The sequence below is a fragment of the Microtus pennsylvanicus genome, chromosome 12, assembly GCF_037038515.1.
Source record: "Microtus pennsylvanicus isolate mMicPen1 chromosome 12, mMicPen1.hap1, whole genome shotgun sequence".
Taxonomy (NCBI): Eukaryota; Metazoa; Chordata; class Mammalia; order Rodentia; family Cricetidae; genus Microtus; species Microtus pennsylvanicus.
The window spans coordinates 76,514,936-76,538,772 of NC_134590.1; the positions used below are offsets into that span (position 1 = coordinate 76,514,936).

Sequence of the window (23,837 nt, forward strand, 5' to 3'; positions counted from 1 at the left end):
GAGATTCGATAACATCGTTGGTTTGCATATGCTAATATGACATTAACTCCAATTATTTTGTTTTTACATTTACAAATGTCATTCACTTATTACTCTGGAAGTGTCTGGAAAGCCATAATGTTTATGCTGTTTGGGTTACTCAGTGTATTCCTGAAGTCTATCAAGTGCAAACATGGTCACTCAAAAGAGGGTTTTAAAACTGTTGAAACCTAGTCATGCCCAAGAATAATCAAATGTGAATCTCTATAGGGTAAAATCTGAGAATTTTTACTGTTTTAGAAAGTCCTATGTCCCTTCTAATGTACAGACAAAGTTAAACATCACAAGCTTAGGGATGAGCCCTGAACTCACAGATATCTGTGCGGATACAAATGATGCCCAAACCCAGAGAAGCCTATGTCTGCTCGTCAGTATCTCGGTGTTACGGTGTCATGTCCAGAACTGAGGCTGCTGTCTAGGCGTTAGAGGGTAAATAAAGTATCTAGCCAATGAGCAAGAGGCAAAGGAATTATAACACAGACACCCCCACCATCATTTTTGTGTTGCATAAGCAAACTCTATTAAGAATGGATGGTCGTGAAGAAAAGGTGTTACGCTATGTATGTTTCCACCATTGTTGGACACCTGCTAACCTGATGCAACCCACTAACCTCCATTTTCCAAAAGGAAAATCTTGACCTACTGGTTTGACTACAAAGGGCAAACTCGAAGACAATTACCAAATACTTAGGTGACTTTTATAGGACTAAAGCTCTAAGAACAGGAATTTTACATTAAGACACATACATACACACACACACTGAAGCAGCTAATCCAGACTATTCTGCCAAGTACATATACGCAATGATCCTCTGAGGTCTAAGCCTGTCTTGCCTGAATTACCAGTGAAATTGCTAGGAGTCATTACCCCCAACAACAGCAGAAAAATATAAGAATTTAAGTTTGTATGTCTTAGATGCATATTTTACTTGGAAAATTCAGTTCCTGACTCTCTTGAGTACAAAATATGGTTGCTATATAACACAATGGTGTAGAAATAAGCCATCCCAGGATATAATGGCTGTTCCTAGACATGATGACATGGTTGGTTAACACCAGACAGCAGTAATTTCATGTCGGTTTCCTTCAAGCAATTGCTTTATAGCTTTTTCTATGGCACATTTTAACTTTGTAATGTTTTGTGATGATGAATGCAATATCTGTAAAAATGCAAATCAGGATCTCTTTTACATACTGTTGATAGAACATGTTGATTGTACATTAAGTATTAAAGATTTAGGTCTATGTTCTTCATTGTTTGCTACTCCTGAGAACTTAATCGTTTTGCATTCTTTTTTAACCCTGCAGTGTTGGTTTCTGCTATTTTTCATATCTGACTATAGACATTCTTTCTTGAATTTTTTCCTTGTTTTCAGATTGGTTTTAGTTTGTCTTGCTGGTGTTTCGGTGCCTTGTGGCCCAATAAGCTGTATTCTCCGCCCCAAGTGAAAACGTTTTAAAAAAAAATCAATAAACCTTATTTTCAGAGAAGATTTAGAATCATAGCAAAATAGAAAAGAAAGTGCAGGAAACACCCATATTCCTCCTGTCCTCCCAAGTACACCCTCACTGTTATACCCATCCTTACTGTAATAGCCAAATAACTGTAGGAAAAACCTCCAAGTCACTTCAGAGACTGCACTCTGTTTCCCAGATTCTGCTTGTGCTCTTCGGATACGATGTGATACCTTCCAGGCTTTCATATTTTTGATAGACAGGTAGAAGTACCACAAAAACCGAGGAAAGGCAACCTACTGGTGACACAAATTGTGCTGCGGAAGAAAACGGCTTCCAGAAACCCAGAGCCGAGGACTGAGCAGCGCTGAGGACCGAGTTGGCAAGCACTGGGCATGAAGGGGAGGCTCGCTCATCAGCTGGTCCGGGAGGGCTGCAAAGTCAGTCACTCCGGCCCAATGAGTGGGCTATGGGGTTTTACGTTCTTGACTCTCCCACAGGTTGACTCCAGAGAATAAGCCAAGCCCTTCATTCCCCAACTTTCCCTCCACCAGCTGTCCCCACACAATGATCTATCTTGTTTCTCTTGCACAGAAAGCTGGGCTTTGCTGGCTCCAACAGGGCTGGCTCTGAGTCATTTCCAGGGAAGACACTGATGGAGCAATGTGTTTTTCATTCAAGACACTCTCAGTCCTTTACAAGTGTGGGGCTGGGCCGTGTGGAAGGCAGTCTCCAAGACCACCAGGTCCATGACAATGAGACAGTGAGGAGCTTCCCAGCCTTTACTCTGAGCCTAGAATCCAACGGAGGAGTTTCCCATTCTCCCCGCTTTCATAGGAGTCCCCAGGTCCCAGCAACCAATCATGATTCACACTGTAAGCGCAGGTGCTAGATGATTGGCTCCTTATTCCAGCTTCCCCTCCCCCCCCCCTGGGGGGGGAAATGCAGCTTATGGATGGGAGAGGCCTTGTAGGGAACAAAAATGTCCCCATTGTTGGAATTGGGAATTGAAGGGGGCACAGCCCAAGGTGCCTGGTCACTGCACATAAAGGCACCAGAGCAAAAGTCTAGTTCAGTATTCTACTCCACACAGCCTCTTTCCTGGAACAGAGAGGGGTAATGGTCTAAGTGGAGGGAGTGGCTGAGGAAGGATCAGCCATCCTTCTGCTTCTCCAAGACTGCATGAGGTCACCCCTTTGCTGCTTTTATTTTGGCGGAGGTTGTTGCCTTAAAGGTTTCCATATTCCCAGAACCCTCTCCCCAGTCTACCTTCGCTGTGTAACAGCCTTCACTGAACCTGAACGGAAGAGGAACGAGGGGCTAACAAGGATACTTTAGGCTGTGACAGAGCTTCCAATGCCTTATGCTCCCACTCAGCTAAACTGTTCCAGCATGGGCAAGTGTAAGATGTGACCCAAGACATGCTCTAACTGTCAAGAACAAAATGAGGGGATTTGTAGGTGGGGTTTTCATGGGCCATCACTGGAAATAGTTACTAGATGGAAATTTCTACTCCTCTTTGAAAGTGTGTGTGTGTGTGTGTGTGTGTGTGTGTGTGTGTGTGTGTGTGTGTGTGTGTGTTGCAGAGGCCGAAGGACACCACTGGCTTTCCCACTCTATTACTATGTGTTTTTCTTCCCTGAGATAGAGTCCAGTAAAGCAACCAGCAAGACACAGCAATCCTTCTGTCTGCATCATTCCACAGCACCGAAGTAACAAGCACGTGCCCATATCCGGTCTTTAACATGGGTGCTAAGAGTTTGAACTCGGGGCCTTATATTTGTGCAGAAAGTGCTAAGCCCTCCATTGTCTTTTGAGTGACCTGGCAAAGTTTCAAATAATATTTTTGAAGTGTTTTAGAATATAGAAAAAGATGAGGGTCTTTAATTCAATATATAAAGAGAATAGTGTGGAAGAAAGAAGGAATGAAAGAGAGAGGAGAGGGAGGGAGGGACGAAGGAGGGAGGTAGAAAGGAAGGAAGGAAAGAAGGAAGGAAGGAAGGAAGGAAGGAAGGAAGGAAGGAAGGAAGGAAGGAAGGAAAGAAGGAAGGAAGGGGGAGGGAGGGAGGGAGGGAAAGAGGGAGGGAGGGAGAAAGGAAGGGGAGGAAAGAAAGATGACAAAAATGTATTTGGAAATATAGATGCTTTCTAAATGAGCTACAGGAAGTTGAATCATTTATTCCAGAAACTGGGGAAGTTCAACACAGGCATTTTGCTTATTCGCAGAAGGCAGCTGATAAGGAAGGTACTGGCAGATGATCACATATCATTCCATAAAATACAATCTCCCTTAATGACATGATAACTTAGGAATGGAAAACATCATCTTTAACTAAACAAATACGTCTGCCAAAAACCTGCCACCTTGTGTAGAAACCAGACAGGACTCATCATTACCGTTTCTGCTCAAAACTGTGCAGACCTTCCGTGTGCTGAAAGAAGCTTAGCTTTCTGTCACCATTTTTTAAAAATGCCTGACATAAATTACTTGGACAAAGAACAGAACTATTTCGGCTTGTGGTTTTAGGCATTTTGGACCATGAGAAGCTGCTCTGGTTGCTGTGGGCCTGTGATAAGGGCAGAGCTGTAGGGCAAAGTCCTACAGCTCCATTCCTAGCCTGGAGGAAGAAAAAAGATGGGGAAGGATAAAGGGGAAGGGAAGAAGAGTAAAAGGAGAAGGATAGAATGAAAATTGGGGTGAGAAAAAGAAGTAGGAGGGAGTAAAAAAGGGCATAATCTCCCTCAAAGGATGCACCCCACTCCTACAGGGCCCTCTCTATCAATCACACCACCCTAGACACTAAGTCTTTAACACACACTTCAAACCACATGATATGTAAACTAAACTATGGCAACAAAAAAAACCACATGAGAACTTAATGTATTTGCATCTTTAGAATACAGTGAGCAAAAACCATGTCTATGGCAAAATCCAGGCAGCAGCGTGGTTGTATGAATAGTTTTATTGACTATGCAGCTTTTTTAACTACAATAGCAGAGTTCAGTAACTGAAAAAGAGATCCTGTGACCTGCAAAGCCCAAACTAATTCCTCCCTAGCCCTTCACAGGCGAAGATTATTCACCCGAAAAGAACTTGAAAAAAAAAAACCAGAAGAAGAATATCAGTAGGGCTAGCACATGCAAATGCATCAACAGCTTTCCCTATCTTGTTTGGATAATGACAAGTCTAAATAACATAGTGGGGAAGAATTCCATTGCAAATCATAATTAGAAGCTGAAGAGATGACTTGCCAGCTAAGAACACATATTGTTACAGAGGACCTAAGTTGGGTTCCCAGCACCTACATTGGGTTGCTCCTCACCACCTATGGCTCTAGATCCAGGGGGATCTAAGGCCTCCAGCCTCCACATGGGCTTGCATTTGTGTGCACACAGCCACGCACATACATATGAAGACATAAAAGTCAATAATTTATTTTCCGTAATTTTGAGACTTTAATATATGATTATTTTATTTACATCGTTCACACCCTTTCCCCTTCCCTCTTCAATTCCTTCCATGGGGGGCCCACAGAAGTGGGTCCGTTCTGCCTTGACTGAAGGTCAGAGAGCTTAAGCCTACTCTTGCTCTTCCAAAGTTATTGACAAGAAATCTGATTTAAGGAGTGGCTAAAGGACATCCTGACCTAGGGTATAGTGACTTGGTGTTTTGGATAATGATGGCCCATAGAGGTGGACCCACTCTACCTTGACCAAAGATCAGAGAATTCAAGCCTATTTCTGCTCCTTGATGGATATGCAGGAGGTTTGACCCAGGGAATGGTTGCCTGCAGAATGCTTGGTCATTACATGTCCTGCCTGAACAACAGAGTATTTAACTAAAAGATATTGTTGATTGATATTTCAAGTAATGAAGCGAATAATTGTTCTATCGGTCCTTTCTGTCTTGTTAAAGCAGTCCTTTATCTTCTTCCCCCCTTTTTTAGATTGGGGTATATAAGCATATGAAAAACAAACATGAGCATATTCAGTATTCACTGGGCTGCCCTCCCAGTTCTATCCTATGTCTCTGTATTTCTTTCATAGCGCTGTTTCACCTACCTAATCACCATGCCCCTACCCTGAAGCATGTGAGCCCCATCAAGGCTGGCCCCGACACTCCAATGCCTTCTCTCGCTTCCTCTCAAATTTATGACCTCTTCTTCTTCAATTATTATTGTTACATAGGTATACATACAACTGTTTTGGATAACCAGTTATCATTGAATAACATGTCAGGGTGCTTGTCCTGAAAAAACTGGTTCTTACTCTCAGCAGTCATTGATGCTTCATCTAGGAGTGGACAGTTGAGAAATTTATTCCATCCGCATGGCTTGCCATTGGGTGATGTTGTTTATGCAGATCTTTAAGTAACCATGTTGAGATCTCACAGATGCTGCCTCCCTGTCGTGTCTTGGAGGCACCGCCTTACAGCAAGCATTCTGCTGGTGCTTGTAATTTTTCCACCTCTGCTTTTGCAAGTTTCCCTTGAGCCTTAAGTATAAGAACTGTGCTGTAGATATATCAGCTGGAGTTGGGAACACTATGATTAGTTGTTCTCTGCAATTTGACCAATCTTGTCCTGTAATTGTCTTTATGTGCTGCAAAAAAAGGAGCTGAACCTTTATTTCCCCTCAGAACTTGACAGCAAGACCCTATTACTGAAGATGCCACACGCTTCAGACACCAGACTTGGAAGCATGGAGCCAGAACTGACCTAGAAGACTTCTCCCTGAGGACCAGCTTTCATAGTATCAGTGGGTGCTAAGCAACCTGCTAAAGGAGTAATCAGTAGTACACCAACAAACCACAATAACGATCAGCATGGTAAACTATCCACAGCGGTACAATAGTGGCATTTTTAACATTATTGTAACCAAGAGCTATCTAATTGGGTCTAAGTCCCACTCAATAGGTAATTCATGCCTGATACAGTAAGTCTAGCCAACTACCCATGCTAGAAAGGGCATGGGCACTAAGGAGAACTCACTATTGACATTTTCCTAAACAAATATGTAATTTCTAACTGTACCCAAAATAGTTATTCTTATACCCACAAATAAAATACATCTTTGTAAAAATGAAACGACCATTAAGTGAAAAAGTAGGTAGAATAAACATAAATGTACAGAGACTGGAAACATGGCCCAGTGGTTAACAGCACTTTTTGCTCCTCCAAAGAACCCAGGTTTGATTTCCTGGAAACACAGGCAGTTCACACACATCTGTAAAGCCAGTTCCTGGAGATGCAAAGTCTTCTTCTGACTTCTGTGTACACTGTACCTATATATGCCGTGGCATACATGCAGGCAAAGGACTCATATGTATAAAACAAAAATTTTTAAATGCACACATAAACTTCAAGAATAAAACATAAAAGCTATAAAATTTTGATCCAGCATAAAAGAAACTTGAAAGGATATATTGCATTCATACGTGAAAGAATATTATAAAGATATCAATTATCCCTGAATAATACACAAATTCAATGCTATTCAAGGAGAAATTTCAGTGGTTATTTTGGGAAACATGAGTTTTAGAACTTGGAATCAAAAGCAGGAAATTTACCAAAATAGCCAACAATATTTGGAAAACAATTGGGTAGAAATAGCAATGCTATAAAAAAAATACACCATGCAACTAATAATTAGAGTTATATAATGCAAATGTAGTCAGAAAAGCAATGAATAGGGAATCACAAATTATGAAATTGATACATGTACATGGAAAGTGGCAAATATTAGAGGGATAAGATTGTCTAAAAATGGCTTTAAATAAATTTTCTACACTTTTGAAACTTAGAACCTATTTCATAGTTTACTAAAATGAATTCCAGGTGGGTAGAACATCCATGGTCTTGTTTTCAATCTTAGGATAGACGCTTGCTCTAAATGGCTACCAACAACTTCAAAATCATTTTTTAAAAAAAAAAAGTTACCAACTCACTCTTCTGATTATTTTTAGTTTCTGAAAAACAAAAATAAGTAAACACAGTAGAGAAGTTAAAATGTGTCTGAGAAGAAAAACTTTGAGATATGTGAACTAATATCCTAAAAGATGAGAAGAATTCTAATGTAGTAAACTTGTAGTAAAACTTCAAACACTCCCCCCTAAAACTTTCAGTTTATTAGGGATAATTAGTGGAAAATATGCTCATGACATATGTTCAACTTCACTAGCGATCAAAATGCTACCCAGAACAAAAGGATAATGCCTGTTGCCACACGTTTTGAAGAAAATCCTGTGGGTTGCTGAGAAGAACATGTATTTGGATGGATAATGCCCTGCAAATTTTTATTGAATCTGATCTGTGATGTCATTTAATTTCCATATGTCTCTCTTTTTTGTTGGGAAGAAGACTTGTTAATTCATGAGAGTGGGATATTGAAATCTCCTACTGCCATTATGCTGATGTTAAGTGATGACTTTACATCTAATAGGATTTAAAAAATAAAACTCAATGGCTGTGTTAGGAACATACACATTTAGAATTTTCATGCCTTGTTCCCTTAATCAGTCTGAAGTGGTCCTTTTTTATCTTTTCTCTCCAGGTTTGGTTTGAAGCATATTTTGTCAGATATTAGTACAGTGATCCCTGCTTGCTTCCTACATTCATTTTTTTAAAGTGTGTTTTCCATCATTTCGCTGTAAGTAGTATGTTCCTTCTGTGGTGAGGCACATGTCTTGGAAGAAACAGATAGACAGTTGATGCTCTTTTGTCCAGTATATGAGTCAGTGCCTTCCCACCAGGAAGTTGAGGTGCTTGATACTCAGAACTATTATGGAAAGGTATATTGATTCCTGCCACGTTGTTGATTTTGTAGGATTCGGTTTTGTCCTCTTCCTTTCTGTTTGCCTATGACTCTAGCATGGTTTATGGTTTAGTGTGGCCTCATGAATGGATTTATTTTTCTCTTCACCTTGAAACATTTCTTAAAGTATTATCTACAGAGCTGGTTTAGTGATCATAAATTCCTATAGCTTGTTCTTACCATGGGAAATTTTTTATTTTTCCTTCAGCTGTGATAGACAGTTTTGCTGGGTATAGTAGTCTGAGTTGGCAGTTGTCGTCTTTCAGAACCTGAAGCATGCCTGTCCTGCCTCCTGGCTTTTCAAGCTTCACCTGGTAATCCACTGTTGTTTTCATGGGTCTGCCTTTACATATGTTTCTTCTTTTTGCTTTCAGTTTACTTTGTATGCCCTGCATATTCACTGCCTTAAATATGGTCTTGATTCTCTGGTCTTATCTGTTTGGTGTCTTGATTGCCTCATGTATCTGACTGACATTTCTTTTTATCCTCCTGAAGATTTTCTCCTACAGTTGTTTGGGTGGGGAAATGTTTTCTGTGCCTTTAGAACTAAATCCGTCTTCTTCTTCTATGCTTCCTATCCAAAGTCTTGGATTCTCAGTGTGGTACTTTTTTTCTTGTAATTCTCGCTGGCACCTTCTTACTGTTCTATCTTTGTCCTTGTTTAATTGATCCATTTTCTTCACCTTCTCTTCAAGCTCAGATAGTCTGCCCTCTGCTTGGGTTCCTCTACTGCTGAGACTCTTCACAGAGCTTATTTACTTAACTCATTATGTTTTTCAGGTTTTGAATTTGAAAATGGTTCATGCTGAGCATGTCTGTCTCTTCATTGAATTCCTCTCTCCTCTCTTGTGCTACTTTCCTTGCTTCATTCCACTTTGTCTTCTTGATCAGCAGCTTCTTTCTGTTTGGATTGCTTTCACAAACTTGGATGTACTTTGCTTTCTTTCAACACGCTTCCTTGGTTTCTTTGACCATTCTTTTAATTTTTCTGGTATTCTACCTAATTCATTCTCACTAGATGCCATTTCTGTAGGTTTCATAAAATTATTGGTGGACTTATGTTATCTTTTTTGTGTATGCTTTTTCTGTTACCCCTTTGGAATTTATACAACTGGTGTTAATAGCTTTGCTTGATTTATGTTGTTATTGACTCTATGCTCTCAGTTGACATATCTGCAGTGTTGATGTGGGACTTGGGTGTGGTTACATTCACTGTGTAGCTGAAAGGTGAAGTCCTCGGATTCCTCTGACTCTAACCAGTTCCAGGTGGTTCTGTGTGCAGGAGGGGTAAAGGAGAGCTGTTCGGATGGGTGAGTCCTTTCATGGTAGTTCCCTGCATGCTTACACTCTGTCCTAGCTCCTTCTGGCCCTACAGATCTGGTGACCATGAGGATCAGATCTTCCTTTGATGTTCCTGCTAAGTTCTCCCAGGCAGTTCTATTTTGAAACTGGTCTCCGACAAGGCTGCAACATAGAAGACTTCCAGCCAGGCTCTGAATCTCAACTCCCTTTCCTCCTTCCCATCAAAGATCTCCTTCATTAGATAAGTTCATCCACAGACCTTTTACTTTGAAAAATAAGAGCTTACTGTACCTTGTCTTCAAATTTTTAATCATGTGAAAAGCATACCTACCTGTATGTATACTTACCAACATGTATGTATGCACACACAATCTGGAGACTATCTGACATTATTAATGTCAATCATTAATAGGTAAGAACTCTAGTAAGAAGAGTAACATATGTTATAATGAGGTAGCAAGATGGAGACTTCACCCTTTTTTAAATATTTCTGGTTGGTTGAAGTTTTGTGACATGTACTATTTTTTTGCAGTTGTGAGAGGACAACATTTAATATGTCACTTGAGTATCCTTTGTCCTTCATTCATCAGAACTACATGTGCAATGATTTCTTGTTTAATTTTCTCTTCTGAACTCTCTCTTCATAATGAAGTCCTAAGGGCGGTGTCTCTAACACTAAGCCACCACTGGAAAAGAATTCCATTTAAAAGGATCAGGAGTGTAGAGACCATAATGCCCACATTCTTGAGATGAGCAAAAATAGAACAGGTAGACACAAGAGGACCAAGACCCTTGAAAGAGACAATGTCGTAGTCATTGTGAAGCCTGGGCTGCCTTCACAACTAGGGAGTTCTCACAGCAGACATTTTCCTCGCTGTGCTGAGTGAACTTCCCAAGTCGAGCTGTTGTCTAGGTCACTGGGTGGTGAACATTCCCTCCCTCTGTTTGCAAGAGCGTGTGAGTGTGTGAGTGAGTGTGTGTGTGTGTGTGTGTGTGTGTGATTGTGTGTAGACGTAGGAAAGGAGGAAGAGAACAGATGTTCTCTGTGTTCTTTTAAACCCATCCTGAGGTGTCCACCATCATGACTTTATTATCTACTTCGCAAAAGCTTCATCCTGACTTCTTTCTATTGCTTGGAATATTTGGACTTCAACACATGTATCTTGGAAAGATAAAAATATTCAGTCTGAGTAGACAGGCATTTTTTTAAATTTTATGTGCAAGAAATTAGGGGAAAAATGATGTTTTAAAAGAGTGTGTATTCCATCCTTTAAATGACATTCAAATATAGCGTAGAATTTCCTTTTCTTTGACTAAAATACTGATCTCTGTCTTAGCTATTGGGACTCAGAGCTTGCGTGCATCATATTTTCAAAGTTAGAAAATAAAATACAAGTGTACTTGTTACAGATCACCACCATTATTGAGATCTGGAATTTTTAATTTTTATATAAATGAGTGTTTTACCTAATGTGTATGCATGCATTCAGAATGGACGACTGGTGCCCAGCCAGAGGGCATCAGATCCCCTGGAACTGGATGATTGTGAGCTGCCATGCAGGTACTGGAAACAAAGCCTGGATCTTCTGCAAGAACAGCAAGGGCTCTTAACCACTGAGGCATCTCTCCAGCCCTTGCAATTTGTTTTTAAAAGTGAATTTGAACAGAAGAATTTTGAGGCCATTTCCCTAAACATATTCATTACAAACAGCATTTCCTGAAGCCACTCTCAACCTGTTCTCACATCAGTGGGAGGAAGGGATGCGTGGCTGGGGCACAAAGAATTGTGAGGCCAAGACAGCTATGCAGCATGCAATGCCACAGGGAATTCTACCATTCTACATTTCTCCCAACGCAGAGAACAACAGAGAGCCTACAGTCTGAGGAATGAACCCTGCTGTCAGCTACAGACTCTAGGTGATGTCAATGATGCTCAAGGACTTATAACAGATGTCTGTCTCTGATAGGAATGTCAATACTCAAGATGTCTAGACGTGCATGAGTAGGGACAAGGGGACATGGGACATCTCTGTGATTTCCTTTCCATTTTCCTGTGACTAACAAAGTTAGTTTAATATCCTTAAAAGAAAACATTATGTTTATATTTTAAACAAAAGAATGTATCACCAGTAGATACTTCTAGACCCCTACTCCACTCAGTTTTCTCCTTGCCCTTCTTGCCACATAAGAGGCTTTTACTTCTCCGAAAGGGAGCTAGGCAGGTACATGTCACTTGGTCTAACTGATAGACGATAAAGGAAATAGCCCATGAAATAGCCCACATGAAGCATTCTTTTCAAGTCTTAATTCTATCCATCCATAGTGTAAGATAAAGCCTGTGCAGAAACAGGTTCAGAGAAGCCCACCCCAGTCTCTGTCCTGACCCAGAGGTGTGACCTCCGCAGGTTGCACTCCTCTGGAACCCATGGCAAAACTGCTTACAACCACTTCACTATGCTCACCCCAGACCCTCTTACTTCCGCATAACCTTTCTCTCCAGTACAAAACTATGCGGAGGTTGCTCATGGTGTGAGTTATAATGTTTTTGTACCCATCCACAAAGGGCAATTCTCAGTTTTCCAAACATAGCTTGTAAATGCCCATTCCATGTTTCTTTTGTTTCATTTTTTTTAAAATATTCCCTTAGAACGTCATCCAGGTTAAAACTACATATTCAGATCTGGTTCCTGGGAGGGAGAGTTATTTGCCAGTCCGTTACTATTTCTCTCCACAAATATTACTGAGTACCTGAGATGGTTCAGAATTGTGTTCGAACCTAGAGATTACACTGGAGCAAGGCTAGCAATGTCTGGCCTTCCTCTTTACTTTGAAGACATCCTCAGTCTGATTGGGTGTAATGAATAGTGGTCCTTTAGAAAGCTTTCATAACTATACCTCTATCCCCATGTGAACATTAATATTGACATGTTTATTGTATGGATTGTCCCCTGTAATGGAAGGTACCTTAGAATCAAGGATTATGCCGCATTAGTCACTATGTTTCTGGTGCCTAGAACAGCTATCGGCACATAGTGAGTGTTCAGTGAAGGCTGAGGTTAGGAAGGGCGGAGTACACAGAAACTCCAGCATATCCATGCTGGCCTAGTCCTGCTTCATTAACAGCCAGTCCTTCCTCTTTGGTCCAGGATGAGACAATACCCATAGTGACTTTCTCTTTAGTTATGAAATAAATTTGTCAATGACCAAAGAGTGGTATCTGTGCAGATTAGAAGGACCAACAGCACCCCCCTGGGGACTCTTCCCAAGAGAGGTTCTAAGAGAAGTCTCAGGTGAGTAGCCTATATCAGGAGTTCCTCACTCACACACACTCCGTCCTCTCCACCTTGTAAGGACTCTTATTTCTCCCCACTTCCGGTTTTTTATAAGTGTTGCCATATTTAATTTTTAATATCTAGATCCACCGAATATAGTTATACACTAATGCATCTTTGTTTTTTAAAGTAAAGTTTTACAGAAGATCTTAGATCATGTTCAATAACAAAGATAGTTACGCTGTTTATAATTCTGCATCTTATTCTTCTCCTTCGGCAAAACATCTTCAAGAACTCTACTCAAGCAGAAAACCCGTTCAGGTGTGGTCACGCACATCTTTAATCCCAGCACTCAGGAGGCAGAGGCAGACAGATCTCTGTGAGTTCGGAGCTAACCTGGTCTATAAAGTGAGTTCTAGGACAGCCAGGGCTACACAGAGAAATCTGTCTCAAAACACCACAACAAAAGCACAAAACCCTAGATAGTGCTTTCTAAATAATGCATAATATTCTATAGAGTGATCACAACTTAATCTAAACCATTGGTCTCCCTTTTGATTGTTTGTTCCAATACTATGAACAACATTTCAATTAGTATCTTTTGCTACCTCAGGGGCTCTGGGATGAGGCTTGGCTCAGAAAAACGGTGTGGGGGTGTTATAACTTAAGAGGATTCTGTCAGATTGCCAGAAGAAGATGGGGCAGCATTTCTTCACATCCTTGCCAATTGTTGTTAGCAAATTTTAAAATAGTTCAGGTTTAGTGGAGCTTCTTGGCTTTGCCTTGGCTTGTACATTTTCCTAGTGAGAATAAGCAGCTTTCCTCTTTGTACAAAACTACAGATACTTTATATACAATGTAACTAACAACTGTAAATATATACTTTCACACACCCCATTTAGTTACTTCAATGGCCTTTTTTTCCTACTGGGATGCCCATGTCTTTTGTCTGACTAATAGAAGTTCATTATAAATTTAATATCATCACGTCTAATTTTATAATCACATGGATTGCATGCATTGTAAATATTATTCCTCGTGCCTATAGTGAAGAAGAATGAACTTTTAAAATATTGCATTAATGTTTTTTGTTTGAAGCTCTATGCATCTTGTCTTTTAAAGTCTTGCTTGAGCTGGAGAGAGAGTTCTGCCGTCAAGAGTGCACTTTGTCCTACAGAGGATGTTAGTTAGAGTTCGGTGCTGGGCAGCTCCCAACTGCCTATAATTCCACTCCAAGAAATCTTATGTCTCTGACCTCTGGGGCACTTGAACTTGCATGTACATACCCACACACATACACATAATAAAAAAATAAAATAAGTCTTTAAAAGTTGCCCTTTTCACTGAAGACAAATATCCTTCTGTGCCTATGTCTTTATCTCTTTTCATTTTCAACTTTATGGTTTTCAACAGAACCGGGCTCCCCATGTGGCTGCTCACACGTCATCTGAACATCCCAAGCACAATCCTCAGGTGGCAGGTCCTGGCCTGTGTTCCAGCCCACCCGGTCAGCTACCCTCAATGACCATCTGTTCACATCCTCTCCACAATCTCCTTTGGCTCCCAAGGTTCCAGTTGTCCGTGAGAAAAAAAAAAAAATCCTTCGAAGCATCTGAGTGCTGTGCTGTTTTCAGTTTTCCAGAACGGACTTCAGGGATCCTGCAGAAAACAAAACAAAACAAAAGGCCACCCCTGCCACCACCCACGGAGGCTGAAACCTGAGGACTTGGCTTGTGGCTTACTTGGTAAGCAGTCCGTGCGATCCCTGGACAGCCTTTATAGGTTTCTCTGCTGTTTCCTGGCAGGAGTTAGCAGTGGGTGGCAATGAGAGGAACTGAAAAGTCTTGGCAGGGCTCTTAGAATGGATGAACGTTTAAAGAGGAGTTCTCACAACCCCTTAGCAGCCAAAATGGGACGAAATCACCCACATAGGCATTGTCTCTTGTCACTCCCAGCCAGAAAAAGGTTCCCACAATGCTCTGGTACCTGGGAATGCCTAGACTTCTTCAGAGTTGGGACAGATTTATAGTACCGCCTTTTTAGTTAGTTTGTTTCAAGAGAAGAAAAGTATTTCTGGATATTCCTATCACAGCCTCCACTGTGGTGGTTGGAGCAGTAGGGTATGTGAACACATGGTTACAAGTCAATGTCACTGTCTGGGACAGTGGTGTCAGCTTGCTGAGGACGTACATTATTAGGGGTGGGCTTTGAGAGATGTTAGACTCACGCGACTTCCAGTTCCAGTTCTCGACTCCTGCTTGTGAGTACAAAGTTTCCCGCTCCAGCTGCCTGCTGTCATGCTTCCGCCACCATGATAGACTCTTATCCCTCTGGAAGTGTAAGCCAAAATAAACTTCTCCCTCTATAAGCCTCCTTGGTCATGGTATTTTAATACAGCAACAGAAAAGTAACTAATACAAACATAGGTACCGAAGAGCAGGGTGTTGCCCTGAAGACTCTGATGGTCTTGGTGTTTTGTTTGTTTTGTTTTTTGGAGGGAGGTGGAAGACTTAGGAACTTTGCATGAGTAAATCAGCTGAAAGCTGCAAGCATAGGCCGCTCTAGCAGGAACCTGGAAAGCAATAGCGCTGACAGTAATGGAACTGATGGGCAGCCAGCTCAAGAGGTTTTAGAACAGAACAGCATCAGCAGCTGGGTGAGAGCCCAAGCTCCTGACCATTTATTTGGAAAAGATTCTGGCTGCCTTCTACCTGCATCCTAAGAACCTGACTGAGACTAAATTGAAAATTAATGGACTAACTTCTTTGGCTGCTCAGGTCATCTTCGGGTGCAAGACTCTCTTCCTAGGCTACCAGGCGTACTGTGTTGCTTTCCAGCATCTTACAGGCTTTCGAGATAGTTACTGCACCTCCAGGTGCCAAGTTAAAATTGAAGGCCAAAAGATGACCAGAAGGATAGAGGAGTGGAATGGCAAATGAGTGAAGCCCCTTCGCGTAAGGGGTGAGGCATCTAGAAGACTGGTTGGGAATCGTCTGCCAGAGAGGTGGACCCAGGCGACGAGGGCATCAGAATCCTTGAAGGCGGTTGTGTTTCGTCCATGTGGACTTGCGTGACCACTTACCTCTCAGGATCAAGGAATTTCTGACAGCTAAACTGGAGTTAATTTTAGCAGAAAATAGCATGAAGACATGCTTCTACATAGGTAACAGAGAACTCTGCAGAAAGCAGAAATGGGTCATGCTATTTCTCCCAGATGCATTTAGTTTAGTTCTCAGATGATATCATAGCCTGTACTAGTGAGAGAGGGCAATTCCAAGATTTGTCCAGTAACCACAACACAGATCTTATAATCAAAAGCATTTCCCTTGTCTTTGAATGCACATAACTTCAGCCTCAAATTCCTTACCATTTGGTCTCAATAAACAAAAGTCAGTAAGAAAACGGTGTCCCCAAACCCTTTGAGCACAGATCATCACAGTAGGAGCAGCAGGGTCAGGCCTCAGATCTGTGAGCCACTCATTCGTGTCCTTGAGAGACCTTTCCCCTGACTTAGTTTATCCTAAGTAAAATGAGACAGGATCTGGTAGTCTGCACTAAAGACTTTTCCAAGTCCACCATTCTAGCATCATAAGCCTATAGGAGCATAACTGGCAGACTCCAGCATGAGAGAAGGACCACATCACCTGTCCTGCTTGTACACGTTCAGCAGCCAGAGATGCTCCACTATTGTGTCAATCTGCTTGGCTGAGCCTGTGTTTGGGTGGGAGGTAGACCAAGAATATTGGTAGATGATGGGAGCTTCAGTTTTCCTTTCTTCCCACAAAATAAAATCATTGTTTACACTCACCCCTCTCTGTGGGCTAAGTTAGTTTTAGTTGTCAACTGTATATAATCTAAAATCACTTAGGAAGAGAGCCTTAATGAGCAATTGACCTGCAAGAATGCAGAAGGGCAAGTACTATCTCGATTATGTTAATTGAGATGAGAAGGCTCTAGCACTGTGGGTGGCATCATTCCCTAGGCAGAAGATTGTGAACTATTTAAGAATGGAGAAAAAATGCAAGCATACATGTATTAATTCTCTCAGGTCTTGAGTGTAACTGTGACTAGCTGTTTCAAGTTCCTGGTGCTTGACTTACCCTAAATGATAAACTATAATCTGGAACCGTGAGCTAAAAGAAGCCCTTTATCCCCTCAATTGCTTTTGTCAGGATATTTTATCTCAGCAACATAAAAAATACTAAGACAATGTGCATGTTCCAGTAACAAAGACACTTTGTGGCAGAAGTCTGGTATTCTAAAATAAGGGGAAAAAATAATCTGTAAATATTTGTTAAGTATCATTTCAACTCATCAATAGACAACATACTTTCTCTTCTTCATCAGGGAAATACTCTGGATAGGAACCTGGCTTATTTCATATTTCCCCTATACAATGAGGGGCTTGGACTAGAAGCCGCCAGAGACCACCTACTTCTAAGGGATCTGATTGCCAAGACAGATAATTGCCATTAAAAGGAATGAAAATTCCTATTCAAAACAATTTAAATGTATAGAAGAAATCTGGGTCTGTGTCAAGAATATTCATCAATAGGATAGAGAGGACAGGGCATGAATTAAAACAAAGTGTGCTAGCACATATGTGTGCAATTACATCGATCACTTAGTATTTAAAAATATCTTTAAAAACTAATAAAAATGCGTGGAACACAAGAATTATACCTTTTAATCATCATTCCAAGGTCAAGTATCAATAATCCTGTTGTCATTTCCTGGAGAAGAAAACTGTATTTTGAAGGCAATACACCTGAAAGGCCAGTTCTGTGATTAGAACTGACACCTTGCTCAAAGTGCTTACTGCTGAAGCAGTGACTACCAGATGGCTTGTGTGGTGGCAAGAGAGCAAGCAAGCTTCCCATAGCCGTCATAGAACAGATCTGTTTAGATGTCCTGCTCGTCATGGTGGGGAGTTGCTTGCCTAAGCACAGGATTCTCAGGGCTGCACTTCCCAGAAAGTCAACTTTCTCCCATTATCCCTACTGCAAACAATGTGGTAGGCCCCGTGGAATAAGCAGATGACCCCAGCTGCTCAGATGTCCAAGGCAAGTGGATCACAAGCTCAAGGCTCATTTCGGCGACAGAGTGAACTCAAGGCTGTCTGGGGCAGCTTAGACCCTGTCTCAAACAAATGTTTATGGCGAAACCTAAGTGGTGGAGGATTGCCTAAAGTGTGAAACCTTGGGTTTGATCTCTGCCACTTCAAGAACTTTTAAATGGTGAAGTAAAACAAAAGCAAAAATAAGCATTATTGGGAAGAGAGGAAACTGAGAAGAGTAAGTAAGTTATGTGCTACGGTTATAGGATGGGATTCACATGGTGGGAAAGAGCCTTTTTGCTTACATTTTGCATTCTCTATATAAAAAAAAATCAGAGCTGAGTTGAACCTAAAGTAGCTATTCTTAACCACAAGGGTTTCCAGTGAAGTGCTGGAAAGATTTTTACAAGGCTCTGTGAAGTGCATGCCAGACACTCTGGGCTGCTTCTAGATTTACTGGAAAATATGCAACGTGTCTATATAAATGAGCTTCATCATTTAAAGAAAAAGTGATGTTGAGGAATATTTCTCTCCTCATCTTCTTTCCTTCTTTCGATGCTAGGGATGGAACCAGAGCATTTTACATGCTGGTAAGTCCTCCACCACTGAACTACTACATTTCAGCTGGACTTTATAGACACAGTTATTTTTTTATTTATTTTTTATCAGTTTCATGTATTTTGAAGTGTGCTTACCAAGTTCCAGCATAATACAAAACATTAGAAAATCCTAAACTACAAGCACCAATGCTATGTGTGTACCATGAGATCTTTCTTCCCATTAGTAGAAAGGAATTAACTAGCCATTCAGCTCTTTGAATTACAGTTCAGGGGAGTGAAAATACAGCTTCACAGGACAACTTAAACCTGGCAAAACTGATAAACCCAAAGAGAGCCATGTCGGGGGAGGCTGCTCGTTCATTCCCGGCTACCCAGACTCCCAAAATAACCATACAGAAATTGTATTAATTAGATCACTGCTTGGCCTTTCAGCTTATGCATGTTTCTAGCTAGTTCTTATGTCTTAACCCATTCTATCATTTCATACTTTACCACGAGGCTCGTAGCCTACCAGTAAGGTTTCTGCTGGTGGCTCTTTTTTCTCTGGCATCTACATGGCTTCTCCCTGACTCTGCCTACTCTCTCCTCCTCTATCTGCTTGGAATTCCCAGCTTGGCCTATTCTGCTAAGTCAATGGCTGAAACAGAAGCTTCTTTATTAACCAATGGCAATAAAACATATTCATAGCATACAGAGGGAAATCCCACATCACATCCTTTTTTCTGTGTGAATAAAAAGGAAAGTTTTAACTTTAACATAGTAAAATTGCATATAATTAAACAAGTATCAAGCAAGAATTACAGTTTCAATATTTATATCTACTTTATCTTTTATCATAAGTAAGGAAAAATATATTCGTCAACTCCATCAAAGACTCCAGAAGGATGTAATATTACTTAAGTAAACAAAAAATGCATTGTAAGCAACTTCCAAAGCTTTAGAATTGACAGAGACATCTTGTTGCCTGGACAATCACTCAAAGTTCTTCTGCAGTATTGGAGCATCCATTTTCAGCCTACAGGATCATAGCATCTGGCAGACTTCCATGAAACAGGAAATTTCAGAGATAGGTCTGCCCATATTGGCAGTTTGCCAGTCACTTTCTTCTGTGTCCAGCAGAAAGTCTGGCAGACTCTTTCATGAAGCAGGAATCCTGAAGGACTGTCTCACCTTCTTTAGGCAACTTCAGCAGTCATTTTTCTGTGGGTCCTCCATGTCCAATTCATCAAGCAGTCCAGGCAAGAGCAGTTTCTTGCCCAAATGGCTAGGAAACTCCAGAAGGAAACTCTTCAGTGCCCACCATCCTCTTGAAGTAGAATGGTACTATCAGGAGCAGATGTGTCTCATTGTCATAAAAAGTCCTAAATTTTTAAAACATTTTTAATGTCATATTCTGTTAGTCTTAGAGAGATCTGAAGAATACCTATCTAACTGAAATATATCTCTATATATCTAGAAAACCTAACTAACATGCCTACAAACTTGACTATTATAGATGATTATCTATTAACCTATATTTATTAATTATACATTACATTTTTATATGAGTTTCACAAACACAATAACTTAATCAAAGCAGAAATATACATATGACAAAATTGATCTTAAATTTGTATTAATAGACCAAGATCTATAGCAATGCAAAGTATTATTATCTATAGCATATCCCCTTTTAAATGTAAACAAACTTTTATAAATTATACTTTGGAATTTGGGTGTAGTTCTTTCCAAACTGCTTCCTGCTTTCTGTTGAGCAAAGTAATTTTGAGGGTGTTCACGGCGACCTTTCAGGGGGTTTTGGTCCATCAAACCACATTAGTCTGGGAGAAATCCACAGGTTCTCATCTTCTGTGAAAACAAAAGCAGAACCTCTTTTCCAAAGCAACATCTCCTTACCCCAAATTTTGAAGTCAAGATACCTTTCAAGTATATATGTTGGGTTAACTTAGCATCCCACAATATGAAATGTCTCTCTGTACTTAAATCCTTCACAGTCAAAAAATTTGAAAATAGCAGTCGGATCCCGGTAGCAGCTGCGGCGGCTTAGTTCTTCTGTAGCTCTCCCCGTCTCCCTTTCGCTTCCGGAAACATGGCCTCTGGTGTGGCTGTCTCTGATGGTGTCATCAAGGTGTTCAATGACATGAAAGTGCACAAGTCTTCGACGCCAGAAGAAGTGAAGAAACGCGAGAAGGCTGTGCTTTTCTGCCTGAGTGAGGACAAGAAGAATATCATCCTGGAGGAGGGCAAGGAGATCCTGGTAGGAGATGTGGGGCAGACTGTGGACGATCCCTACACCACCTTTGTCAAGATGCTGCCAGACAAGGACTGCCGCTACGCTCTCTATGATGCCACCTACGAGACCAAGGAGAGCAAGAAGGAAGACCTGGTGTTCATCTTCTGGGCCCCTGAGAGTGCACCCCTTAAGAGCAAAGTGATCTATGCCAGCTCCAAGGATGCCATCAAGAAGAAGCTGACAGGAATCAAGCATGAATTACAAGCAAACTGCTACGAGGAGGTCAAGGACGGCTGCACCCTGGCAGAGAAACTAGGTGGCAGTGCCGTCATCTCCCTGGAGGGCAAGCCTTTGTGAGCCGCCTCCAGCCCCCTGCCTGGAGCATCTAGCAGCCCCAGACCTGCTCATGGATGTTGCAGGCTGCCCCTTTCCTGCCAGACCTGAGGGGCTGGGGGGATCCCAGCAGGGGGAGGGTAATCCCTTCACCCCAGTTGCCAAATGTCACCCCCACCCCCTGGACCGTCCTTCTCCCTCCACCCTAACGGTTCTGGCCTTCCCAAACTGCTTTTGATCTTCTGATTCCTCTTGGGTTGAAGCAGACCAAGTCCCTTCCCAGGCACCCAGTTTGGGGGGAGCCTGACCTATTTTTTTAACGACACCCTACTCCTTATCCCCCCATCCATGCTGCCAACTTCTAACCACAATTGTGACTCTGTGCTTGTCTGTTTAGTTCTGTGTGTAAATGAAATGTGGAAATGACCCTCCCTTGCCAGCTGGTTGCCCTCCCCTTCCCCTTGTTCTCAGCCACTCATGAAAGCAGGACCAGTAAGGGACCTTCAATTTAAAAAAAACAAAAACAAAAAACCAATAAAAAGGCTAATTAACAAGGAAAAAAATTTTGAAAATATCACAATTATATATATATATTCCAGATTCTCAGTGTATTTTCCATCTTTATGTGGCTTATTATCCTTACTCTATTACTTTTCCTACAAGTTTATTCTGTCTCTTTAAGATTTTGTTTTATTTTTTTAAATGACTTACTTTTTTTTTCTAACTCTCTATACTTTTTCTTCTCTCTCCCAAACCCACATACATTTATCCACACTATCACCCATTTAGAGGTCTTTTTTTAAATCTGGATCTGTCTTTATTGTGTATCTGTAATTATTTTCCGACCAGAAGTGCCTTTTCTTTTAATGCTAAGCAGGTATGGCTAGGACCAAGGCTGCTTTGTCTTTTAGCTCCACCCAGTCCAACATGGTGGAGGTCTGTTCACTACCTCTGTGAGCCATGAACACCACTCCAGTTCCATGTATACAGCAGGTCTATGTCACACCATTAAGCAGTTTATAAAACGCTGCTCACAAAGCCCATTTAAATGCTCAATCTCCTTAAAGAGCCAGGGTTCATGCTGGCAACACAGCCCAGGAAGCCACCATTTTAAAACTGTGGTGGGTGTTTTTTTTCTGCTACACTGAATCAGGAAGACTTCTCTTAAAGCAATCATGCCTCTGCTTGCTTCTAGCAAACAGAGCCCACCCAAGAAAATGTTGCTACCAAAGGGCCATGCTTAACTCTGTTCTTTTGTATCTAAAATTCATTTTTAAGCTTTCTCAGGTTTTACGTGGATACAGTTAACCACATTGGTGTGCCAATTTGTGGACAGAAGGGTATTCTGCATTCCCAGAATACCTGAAATAATCACACAAAAACTATATTGTTTAAAGCACTGATTGGTCAAAAATTTAAGCATATTTCTGGCTAGCTCTTATATCTTAAACTAACTCGTTTCTAATAATCTATATATTACTTACCAGGTAAAGTTCCATCCAGCATCTGTCTTCAGAGGGACTACATGGCTTCTTGCTGACTCTGCCTACTCTCTCCTCATCTATCTGCTTGGAATTCCTGCCTTGCCCTATTCTGCTAAGTCATTGGCTGAAACAGCAGCTTCTTTATTAATCAATGGCAATAAAAACATATTCATAGCATACAAGGGGGAATCCCACATCAGAGCCATGTGTCAGATTGGGGAAAATTCAATGTCATGTCTGTCTCCTCCCTCCCTCCTTCTGTGTGTGTGTGTGTGTGTGTGTGTGTGTGTGTGTGTGTGTGTGTGTGTGTGTGTGCCTGCCTTTTTCTGTGTCTCTCTTCTCTGAGTCTATCTCTGTGTGTGTGACTCTCAATCTCTGTCTGTGTGTCTGTCTATCAATCTCAATCATTCTACCTTGGCTTACAGAGTTAAGTCAAGCCATGGAACATAGGGGGAAAGGAAGGGAACATCAAGCCACATGTCGGCCCCGGTTGGTGATAAGCCATAGGGTACTGAGGTTGCTCTAAACCAACTCTTTGGGTTCCAACTGGTATTCTGGAAAAAGACTGCCCTGGCTAGTTTTATGCCAACTTGACATAAGTTAGAGTCATCAGAGCCTCAAGTGAGGATTTGCCTGCAGAAGATTCTTAATTAGTGACCAATGGAGGAGAGCCCAGCCAATTGTGGGTGACTCCATCCCTGACCCTGGGTTCTATAAGAAATTGGGCTGAGAAAAGCATAGTAGAGCAAGCTAGTAAGCAGCAAATCTCCATGCTCTGCTTCAGCTTCTGGCTCCCGGTCTCTGCCCTGTTTGAATTCCTATTCTGGCTTCCTTCAGTGAAGGACGACAATGTAGAAGTATAAGCCCAATAAATCCTTTCCTTCCCAACTTGCTTTCTGGCCATGGTGTTTTGTCACAGCAACAGAAACCCTAAGACAAAGACTGACTTGAAGTAGCTGTTTCTTTGCATTTAAAAGGGTCTTGATGAAGCCACAGAGAGCCAGGTGCCCAGACTATAGAGAAGGAAGAGAGAGAAAGGCAAGGGCAGCAGATGCTTGTGTCTCACTGAGCAGTTGCCAAGCAGCGCTTGCTGTGCTGATAGGAACTGAGAATCCTAAAATCAACATGTCAGTCTGCTGGGCTCTCCAGCTGTGAGCCTGAGGCACCACGGTGAGATGCCAGAGACTTGCAGCAGCGCACATGGAGTGGAGTGAAGACGAATGAGTTCTCAGAGTACACCCTGACTGTAATCATCCCCCATGTTCTGCACATACCTCTGTTCTTCTCACAT

At 41.5% G+C, this 23,837-nt stretch overlaps 1 pseudogene; it reads left to right on the forward strand.

Moving 5' to 3' along the window:
- Nucleotides 1-20,514: 20,514 nt before the first annotated feature.
- Nucleotides 20,515-21,618, forward strand: LOC142833146 (cofilin-1 pseudogene; annotated as a pseudogene).
- Nucleotides 21,619-23,837: the final 2,219 nt, after the last annotated feature.